The sequence below is a fragment of the Nycticebus coucang genome, chromosome 20, assembly GCF_027406575.1.
Source record: "Nycticebus coucang isolate mNycCou1 chromosome 20, mNycCou1.pri, whole genome shotgun sequence".
Classification (NCBI taxonomy): Eukaryota; Metazoa; Chordata; class Mammalia; order Primates; family Lorisidae; genus Nycticebus; species Nycticebus coucang.
Window position 1 is genome coordinate 14,711,921 of NC_069799.1, and position 11,676 is coordinate 14,723,596.

Here is an 11,676-nt window from a genome sequence, read left to right on the forward strand (position 1 = left end):
ACACCAAAGACTCAACCACAAGACTCCTAGATGTCATCAAAAAATACAGTAATGTTTCAGGATATAAAATCAATGTCCACAAGTCAGTAGCCTTTGTGCACACCAATAACAGTCAAGATGAGAAGCTAATTAAGGACACAACTCCCTTCACCATAGTTTCAAAGAAAATGAAATACCTAGGAATATACCTTACGAAGGAGGTGAGGGACCTCTATAAAGAAAACTATGAACTCCTCAGAAAGGAAATACCAGAGGATATTAACAAAGGGAAGAACATACCATGCTCATGGATGGGAAGAATCAACATTGTTAAAATGTCTATACTTCACAAAGCAATCTACCTATTCAATGCCATTCCTATCAAAGTACCTACATCATACTTTCAAGATTTGGAAAAAATGATTCTGCGTTTTGTATGGAACTGGAAAAAACCCCGCATAGCTAAGGCAGTACTTAGTAACAAAAATAAAGCTGGGGGCATCAGCATACCAGATTTTAGTCTGTACTACAAAGCCATAGTGCTCAAGACAGCATGGTACTGGCACAAAAACAGAGACATAGACACTTGGAATCGAATTGAACACCAAGAAAATGAAACTAACATCTTACAACCACCTAATCTTTGATAAACCAAACAAGAAGTTACTTTGGGGGAAAGACTCCCTATTCAATAAATGGTGTTGGGACAACTGGATGTCTACATGTAAAAGACTGAAACTGGACCCACACCTTTCCCCACTCACAAAAATTGACTCAAGATGGATAAAGGACTTAAATTGAAGTCATGAAACAATAAAAATCCTCAAAGAAAGCATAGGAAAAACACTGGAAGATATTGGCCTGGGGGAAGACTTCATGAAGAAGACTGCCATGGCAATTGCAACAACAACAAAAATAAACAAATGGGACTTCATTAAACTGAAAAGCTTCTGTACAGCTAAGGAGACAATAACCAAAGCAAAGAGACAACCTACACAATGGGAAAGGATATTTGCATATTTTGAATCAGACAAAAGCTTGATAACCAGGATCTATAGAGAACTCAAATTAATCCACATGAAAAAAGCCAACAATCCCTTATATCAATGGGCAAGAGACATGAATAGAACTTTCTCTAAAGACGACAGACGAATGGCTAACAAACACATGGAAAAATGTTCATCATCTCTATATATTAGAGAAATGCAAATCAAAACATCCCTGAGATATCATCTAACCCCAGTGAGAATGGCCCACATCACAAAATCTCAAAACTGCAGATGCTGGTGTGGATTTGGAGAGAAGGGAACATTTTTACACTGCTGGTGGGACTGCAAACTAGTACAACCCTTCTGGAAGGAAGTATGGAGAAACTTCAAAGCACTCAACCTAGACCTCCCATTCGATCCTGCAATCCCATTACTGGGCATCTACCCAGAAGGAAAAAAATCCTTTTATCATAAGGATACTTGTACTAGACTGTTTATTGCAGCTCAATTTACAATCGCCAAAATGTGGAAAGAGCCTAAATGCCCACTAACCCAGGAATGGATTAACAAGCTGTGGTATATGTATACCATGGAATACTATTGAGCCGTTAAAAAAAATGGAGACTTCACATCCTTCGTATTAACCTGGATGGAAGTGGAAGACATTATTCTTAGTAAAGCATCACAAGAATGGAGAAGCATGAATCCTATGTACTCAATCTTGATATGAGGACAATTAATGACAATTAAGGTTATGTGGGGGGAAGCAGAAAGAGTAATGGAGGGAGGGGGGTGGGGCCTTAGTGTGTGTCACACTTTATGGGGGCAAGACATGATTTCAAGAGGGACTTTACCTAACAATTGTAATCAGTGTAACTGGCTTATTGTACCCTCAATGAATCCCCAACAATGAAATAAGTAAATAAATAAATAAATAAACAAAATAAAATTGCTGAAAAAAAACATAAATATATAAATAGCTGAGATGTCAGAAATCGAACTCAGAATCTGGATAGCAAATAAGATCAAACTAGAAGTCCAAGCAGTAACCCAAAAGATGTGTCAAGAATTCAACAAATTGAAAGACCAAATGACCAAAGATTTTGACACATTGAGACAAAAAGTTGCATCCCTCAAAATCTGAGAGACACAGTAGAATCCTCAGTAACAGAATGGAGCAAGCAGAAGAAAGGATTTCTGACATTGAAGACAAAGTTTCTGAATGCTCCCAAACCCACAAAGAGGAAGAGAAATGGAGGGCAAAAACAGATCACTCTCTCAGAGAGCTCTGGGATAATAAGAGGAAAACAAATATTCATCTTATAAGGATACCCCAAACCGACGAAGTGCTTCACAAGGCACAGAGCCTCTTGTGCATGAGATTATGAAAGAGAACTTTCCAGACACGCCAAGAGATTCTGAAATTCAAATAGCAGAGAGTTTAAGAACACCAGCACAACTCACCCTGAATAAGACATCCCCCAGACACATCATAATCGATTTCACTAAAGATGAAGAAGAAAATTCTGAAAGAAGCCAGATGAAAGAAAACCATTACCTACAAGGGGATGAATATTAGAATAACTGCAGATCTCTCTGCTGAAACCTTTCAAGCTAGAAAAGGATGGTCATCGACAAAATAACTTTCAACCCAGGATCCTATACCCAGCTAAACTGAGTTTCATTTCTGATAGAGAAATTAAATACTTCAATGACATTCACATGTTGAAGAAATTTGCCATAACTAAATCAGCTCTCCAGGATATTCTCTGATCTATGCTCCATAAAGACCAGCATAATCCTCCACCACAAAAGTAAACCTACCCAGAAAATTTTGATCAAATTTCAAATTCCTCAGTCCCAAAAGGATTAAAAATGTCAACCAGACTCTCAAGAGGCTTACCAATATTCTCAATTAATGTGAATGTTTTAAACTGTCCTCTAAAGAGGCATGGGTTGGCTGACTGGATACAAAAACTCAAGCCAGATATCTGCTGCATACAAGAATTGCATCTTACATTAAAAGACAAATATAGACTCAAGGTGAAGGGATGGTCTTCTATATTCCAGGCAAATGGAAAGCAGAGAAAGGCAGGCATTGCAATCCTGTTCGCAGATGCAATAGGCTTTAAACAAACAAAAATTTTAAGGATAAGGATGGACACTTCATATTTGTTAAAGGTAATACTCAATATGATGAGATCTCAATTATTAATATTTATGCGCCCAACCAAATGCACCTCAGTTTATAAGAGAAACTCTAACAGACATGAGTAACTCGATTTCCTCCACTTCCATAGAAATTGGAGATTTTAACACCTTTAGCAGTGCTGGATAGATCCTCCAAAATGAAGCTAAGCAAAGAAATTTTAGATTAAAACTCAACCATTCAACATCTGGACTTAACAGACATCTACAGAACATTTCATCCCAACAAAAAGGAATACACATTCTTCTCATCAGCCCACTGAACATACTCCAAATTCAACCACATCCTAGGCCACAAATCTAACCTCAGCAAATTTCAAAAAATAGAAGCTATTCCTTGCATCTTCTCAGACCATCATGGAATAAAAGTTGAACTCAATAACAACAGGAACCTGCATACCTATACAAAAACATGGAAGCAAAACAACCTTACGCTGAAGGATAGATGGATTACAGATGAGATTAAGAAGAAATCACCAAATTTTTGGAACAAAACAACAATGAAGACACGAATTACCAGAACCTATGGGATTATGCAAAGGCAGTCCTAAGAGGGAAATTTATAGCACTGCAAGCCTTCCTCAAGAAAATGGAAAGGGAGGAAGTTAATAATTTAATGGTACATCTCAAGCAACTGGAGAAGGAAGAACACTCCAACCCCAAACCCAGCAGAAGAAAAGAAATAACCAAAATCAGAGCAGAATTAAATGAAATTGAAAACAAAAGAATTATTCAACAGATCAATAAATCCAAAAGTTGGTTTTTTGAAAAGATCAATAAAATAGATAAACCTTTGGCCAAACTAACCAGGAAAAAAAGAGTAAAATCATGAATTTCATCAATCAGAAATGGTAATGATGAAATAATAACAGAACCCTCAGAAATTCATAAAAACCTTAACGAATACTACAAGAAACTCCACTCTCAGAAATATGAAAATCTGAAAGAAATTGACCAATACCTGGCAGTACATTACCTACCAAGACCTGGCCAGAATGAAGTGGAAATGTTGATCAGGTCTATATCAAGTTCTGAAATAGCATCAACTATACAAAATCTCCCTAAAAAAAAAAAGCCCAGGACAAGATGACTTTACATCAGAATTCTACCAAATCTTTATAGAAGAACTAGTATCTATATTACTAAACCTCTTCCAAAATATAGAAAAAGAAGGAATATTACCCAACACATTCTAGGAAGCAAGCATCACCTTGATCCCCAAACCAGGGAAAGACCCAACAAGAAAAGAAGATTATAGACCAATATCACTAATGAATATTGATGCTAAAATACTCAATAAGATCCTAACAAACAGAATCCAACAACACATCAAAAAAATTATACATCTTGACCAAGTGGGATTTATCCCAGTGTCTCAAGGCTGCTTCAATATATGTGCAGTATACAATATACAAATATACAATATACAAATCTATAAATGTAATTCAACGCATAAACAAACTAAAAAATAAGGACCATATGATTCTTTCAACTGATGCAGAAAAAGCTTTTGATAATATCCAGCAGCCCTTCATGATCCAAACACTTAAGAAAATGGGTATAGAAGGGACATTTCTTAAACTAATAGAGGCCATCTACAGCAAACCCACAGGAATATTGTATTGAAGGGAGTTAAATTGAAATAATTTCCACTTAGATCAGGAACCAGGCAAGGTTACCCATTGTCTCCATTGCTTTTTAACATTGTAATGGAAGTTTTAGTCATTGCAATTGGGGAAGAAAAGGTGATAAAGGGTATCCACATAGGGTCAGAAGAGATCAAACTTTCACACTTCACAGATGATATGATCTTATATCTGGAAAACACTAGCGATTTTACTAGAAAACTTTTTTTTTTTTTTTTTTTGTAGAGACAGAGTCTCACTGTACCGCCCTCGGGTAGAGTGCCGTGGCGTCACACGGCTCACAGCAACCTCTAACTCTCGGGCTTACGCGATTCTCTTGCCTCAGCTTCCCGAGCAGCTGGGACTACAGGCGCCCGCCACAACGCCCGGCTATTTTTTTGTTGCAGTTTGGCCGGGGCTGGGTTTGAACCCACCACCCTCGGCATATGGGGCCGGCGCCCTACTCACTGAGCCACAGGCGCCGCCCTGCTAGAAAACTTTTACAAGTGATCAAGGAATACAGCAATGTCTCAGGCTACAAAATCAACACCCATAAATCTGTAGCCTTCATATATACCAACAATAACCAACCCAAAAAAACAGTCAAGGACTCTATTCCTTTCACAGTAGTGCCAAAGAAGATGAAATATTTGGCAGTATACCTAACAAAGGACGTGAAAGATCTCTACAAAGAGAACTATGAAACTTTAAGAAAAGAAATAGCTGAAGATGTTAACAAATGGAAAAACATACCATGCTCATGGCTGGGAAGAATCAACATTGTTAAAATGTCCATACTACCCAAAGCAATATATAATTTTAGTGGAATTCCTATTAAAGCTCCATTGTCATATTTGAAAGATCTTGAAAAAATAATACTTCATTTTATATGGAATCAGAAAAAAACTCGAATAGCCAAAACATTACTGAGCAATAAAAACAAAACAGGAGGGGGTGGCGCCTGTGACTCAGTCGGTAAGGCGCCGACCCCATATATGGAGGGTGGCGGGTTCAAGCCCTGGCCAAACTGCAACCAAAAAATAGCCGGGCGTTGTGGCGGGCGCCTGTTGTCCCAGATACTCGGGAGGCTGAGGCAAGAGAATCACTTAAGCCCCAGGAGTTGGAGGTTGCTGTGAGCTGTGTGAGGCCACGGCACTCTACCGAGGGCCATAAAGTGAGACTCTGTCTCTACAAAAAAAAAAAAACAAAGCAGGAGGAATCACGCTACCAGATGTGAGACTCTACTATAAATCGATAGTGATCAAAACAGCCTGGTACTGGCACAAAAGCAGAGAAGTAGATGTCTGGAACAGAATAGAGAACCAAGAGATGAATCCAGCTACTTACTGTTATTTGATCTTTGACAAGCCAATTTAAAACATTCAGTGGGAAAAAGATTCCCTATTTAACAAATGGTGCTGGGTGAACTGGCTGGCAACCTGTAGAAGATTGAAACTGGACCCACACCTTTCACCATTAACTAAGATAGACTCTCACTTTATAAAAGATTCAAACTTAAGACATGAAAATATAAAAATACTTGAAGTGCAGGGAAAACTCTTGAAGGAATCAGCCTGGGTGAATATTTTATGAGGAGGACTCCCCAGGCAATTGAAGCAGTATCAAAAATACACTACCAGGACCTGATCAAACTAAAAAGCTTCTGCACAGCCAAGAACATAGTGAGTAAAGCAAGCAGACAGCCCTCAGAATGGGAGAAAATATTTGCAGGTTATACCTCCGATAAAGGTCTAATAACCAGAATCCACAGAGAACTCAAATGTATTAGCAAGAAAAGAATACGTGACCCCATCTCAGGGTGAGCAAGGGACTTGAAGAGAAACTTTTCTAAAGACAGACGCACAATCTACAAACACATGAAAAAAAGCTCATCATTCTTAATCATCAGAGAAATGAAAATCAAAACTACTTTGAGATATCACCTAACACCAGTAAGATTAGCCCACATAACAAAATCCCAAAACCAGAGATGTTGGCGTGGATGTGGAGAAAAGGGTACACTTCTACACTGCTGGTGGGAATGCATACTAATACGTTCCTTCTGGAAGGATGTTTGGAGAATACTTAGAGACCTAAAAATAGACCAGCCATTCGATCCTATAATTCCTTTACTAGGTTTATACCCAGAAGACCCAAAATCACAATATAGCAAAGACATCTGTACCACAATATTTATTGAAGCCCAATTCATAATTGCTAAGTCATGGAAGAAGCCCAAGTGCCCATCGACCCACGAATGGACTAGCAAATTGTGGTATATGTATACCATGGAATATTATGCAGTCTTAAAGAAAGATGGAGACTTTACCTCTTTCATGTTTACATGGATGGAGCTGGAACATATTCTTCTTACTAAAGTATCTTAGGAATGGAAGAAAAAGTATCCAATGTACTCAGCCCTACTATGAAACTAAATTATAGCTTTCACATGAAAGCTATAACCCAACTATAGCACAAGAATATGGGGAAAGGTCCCAGGGAGGGGAAGGGAGGGGGCAGGTTTTGGTGGAAGGAGGGTAATGGGCGGGGCCACATCTATGTGCATCTTAGAATGGGTAGAGTGGAAACTTACTAATGCAGAATACAAATGCCTACATACAGTAACCAAGAAAATGCCATGAAGGCTACGTTGAACAGTTTGATGAGAATATTTCAGATTGTATATGAAACCCGCATATCGTACCCCTCAATTGCACTAATGTACACAGCTATGATTTAACAATAAAAATAAATAAATTTAAAAAAGTCCATAACACCTCAAATAGAACACATGGATTAACACCCTTTGAAATAGTGTTTGGTCACCCTAAGTCTACTGGTACCCCCAAACTTCCTGGGCTGACTGGTATGTATAGCCTTCTGAGTGAACAATTTGATACCATCACTAGCTATATACAGGCACTGATTAATGTACTAGGGGCATATTATCAACAGGTAAAAAAAACATGGACTCCAACAACTGATAAGTCTTGCCATCCCTTTCAACAGGAGGTCGTGTATACATCAAAACTTTTAGAAGAAAACATGCACTGTCACCCCGCTGAGAAAGCCCTGATGAAGTACTCTTAACCACCAACACTGTCACAAAAAATAAAAGGAAAAACCCTCCTGTATTCACTTGAGACACTCCAGAATACACCGAGACAGTTGGAGATCGACCCCTACAGGTGACCCGAAAGTAGGGATTTCCAGGGCCAATCCCCAGGGTTTTGAAACAGATGACTCCAAGAAGTAGACAACTATTTCCCAAGATCACAGATCAAGAAACCTCATTTAACCTCATATTTCTTGCCTTTCAAATTCCCTAATGGTCACTTTTAAACAATTTTTCCTTTAGGCATCCCCCACTTTCAGAAATAACACAGTTGAAGCTGAGTAGAAGTTGCCTCAATCTATCCCATTCTCTTTTATCTTCCACTATAGCTCTTCTTTCAAACTATACCTTCCTCTTACTAACACTTACTGTTTTTCCAGCAGGTCAAGCGCAGACCTGGCACCCTTTCGTACCAGTCTTTCAAACCCAGGCCACACTAACTCATCAGTCTGATTGCTGGTTATGCCAACGTGTAGATCATGCAAAGGAAACAGAATTCATTTTTATTTCTGCCAACATGAGTGTCTGGTGGAGCCAATCTGGAAAACAGAAGTATGAAAGGATGTGGCATCGACAGCCAGAGAAGAAGCAACATAGTCTTCACCTAATGGTGAGACAACTAGATATAGAAAAAGTTCTGGGGAAACTCAAGAGCTCTCTTTTGTTCAGGTAAAGTTTCCAGAAAAGAATTTTCCCCTGTGCATTGGAAAGCAAAATGATGCTGGATCTTTGCTAGGTGATATCCTGGAACAGTATTATAATCAAACCCTACGGTTTGATTCCACAAATAATATTCTTACACCTCTCACAGAGATTGTTAATGGTGCTGACACTAATCTTCATAATGACAATACTTGTCAAATCACCATATGTTGTGAACATCCCACAGGCCCGGCCTGTGCAACTTGGGATAGTAGATTCTCTCTCCTTCTTAAACTGCCAAGCATTAACAATTACATAGTTTAGACCAAAAGTCTGGATGAACCTGGTTAGGTGAGAGCATCAAGCCATATAACTGCCAAAATCACACAAAAAAACTTTTATATCAAATATTCCCTAACATGTTCTATTCCTATAAATCGACAGGGACCACAGGGTGCAGTGGCTCATGCCTGTAATCCCAGCACTTGGGAGGCCAAAGTTGGTGGATTTCCTGAGCTCATAGGTTTGATACCAGCCTGAGGGAGGGCGAGACCTCGTCTCTAAAAGTAGCCGGGTGTTGGTGGCACCTGTAGGTCATTCAGTAGGTTGCCAGCCATATACACCCAGGCTGGCATTTTCAAACCAGGCCTGGGCCTGCTTAAACAATGACAACTGAAAAAAAAAAAAAAAAAAAGCCAGGCATTGTGGCAGGCACCTGTAATCCCAGCTACTTGGGAGACTGAGTCAAAAGAATCACTTAAGCCTAAGAGTTTGTGGTTGCTGTGAGCTGAGAATCCATGGCACTCTACCCAGGGCAACAGCTTGAGACTCTGTCTCAAAAATAAATAAATAAATATCAAAAATAAATAAATAAAATTGCTGAATATTGTTGTAGACACCTGTAATTCCGGCTGCTTGGGAGGCTGAGGCAAGAGAATCGCTTAAGCCCAGGAGGTTGAGGTTTCTATGAGCTATGATGCCATGGTACTCTACCAAGGATGACAAAGTGAGACTCTGTCTCAAAAAAAAAAAAAAGAAAATTTCACTGGGGCACATGCCACCTGTATATGCGAAAGTACCAATGAGAAGGAGAAGACACAGCAAACTCCACACTCCACGATGGAAATTCACAGGTTTTAACTTCACTCTGTCTATAAATACCATTGGTGTTTTTCATCTTTTGTAGTAGTAACATATAGAAATAGTTTCCACCTAAATGGTCAGGACACAGTACACTTAGTTAATCTGACACACTCTGTTACGAAGTACTCCACTGTAAATGCCAGTCAAATTACAAACTTGGCCTCTTTTGTTCATAAGGTGGTACTTTATAGGCATACAAAACGTGACATTGTAAGAAATCCCCTTGTATATGTAGGGATCATGGCAAAACCTGCCTTTTTCCCTTGGTTTCTTCATTCAAAGATTAACTCACAATTGTGGTAGTTTCTTTTTTAATTTTTTTTTTTTGTGTGTATGTGTGTTTGTTTTTAACAATTGTGGTAGATTAATAAAAGAAAAGTTGGGCAGCATCCGTAGCTCAGTGGATGGGGCACTAGCCACATACACTGAGGCAGGCGGGTTTTAACCAAGCCTGGGTCAGCTAAAACAATGGCAAAAAAAATGAAAATAGCTGGACATTATGGTGGGTGCCTATTGTACCCGCTACTTGGGAGGCTAAGGTAAGAGAATCATTTCAGCCCAAGAGTTGGAGGTGGCTGTGAGCTATGATGCCATGGCACTCTACCAAGGGAGACAGCTTGAGACTCTGTCTCACATAAATAAATAAATAAATAAATAAAAGGTTTAATTCTAAATACTATGTGTATGGGTGGAAGCACATGAATGATTACTCATAGATTCGGTGATGGTCAGAGACTTTTATAGATGCCTTTTGGAAGGGAGGGGGGAGAATGTGGAAAGTACAGGTGCAGCAAGTGGTTGCTGGGTGGAGTGTGTGTAGATGGATGGGGACAGATTTATCCATAGATTAACCTCAGAGACAGGTATCCTGCTTCAAAAGACCTTGGGGCCAGATTTATTAGCATGTAATAAGGAAGTCAGCAGCCCCTTTTGATTCCCAATGAAGTTACTCAGGTTTTATGCAGATATTAAAAAGGCCTCTTCCAATGATTCCTGATTATGACTGGCCTTTAATTGAAAATATTCCTTATACCAAGTGTTAGGACTAAGTGTTAGGACTAAGTAGGTTAAAGCAGATAAGTGTCAGGCCTAGGCTATAATGGAAAAATACAAGTTAGCTCCTGGCAAATTTCTAGACTGAAAGTTTTCAAAAAAGAGATAAGTCTAGTTCACCCCCAAGATAAAAAAGAAAGTACTAATTGTTTTCTTACTTCTAGTTCACTAACTCCCTGGGAAATGAACCAACTGTCCTTGGACTGACCTTTAAACAATACCAGGTGGAGAAAATACTGAGACAAAGATGTATGAAACTATTATGTGTATGGGGTGTATGACATATAACTAACCAACCACCAAATTCTGCTTTTGTACAATGCTTGCTTGCTATCCTACCCAAATGCACCTGGACAGCCTGCGTAACAACCAGGATGCAGACCAAGCCTTACAAAGCCAACATCTTAAACATGCATTGCTGCTCTCAGAAACACCATGTTGGGACACTGAGGCAGTCGCCAAGTGGCTCTTCAATAAAGGGACTCTGGTGTGAGGTCAACTTGTTTGGCAGTGTGGTATTTGTGGAACTCCTGGGCACAATACATGGAGTCATATTTTGGGATAAAATTTCCTTAGCTCCTTCATTTCCCTTAACTGGAATTTCCCTAGAAGTTTCACGGTTAACTTCTGAGTTGGCACCTGGGGAGAGAGAGAGAGCACGTGGGTCAGTAATCTAGTCATAAGATGTTTGAACAGAGATACAAGACCTTTTCTCAATAAATAAGAGAAAAGAACAGATCTGAGCACATTTCCCCACAACCCATTAAACTAGCCTATCATTCCTGGGAATAGGTCAGTCCAATGAAATGGTTTCATTAATTTGGTGAAGAATATTTATCTTGTCCTGTAAGAAATATAAATCAATCTTTATTTGCCTGCCTGATTTAGGTAAACACACAACATTTTTCTCCAATAACAGTAT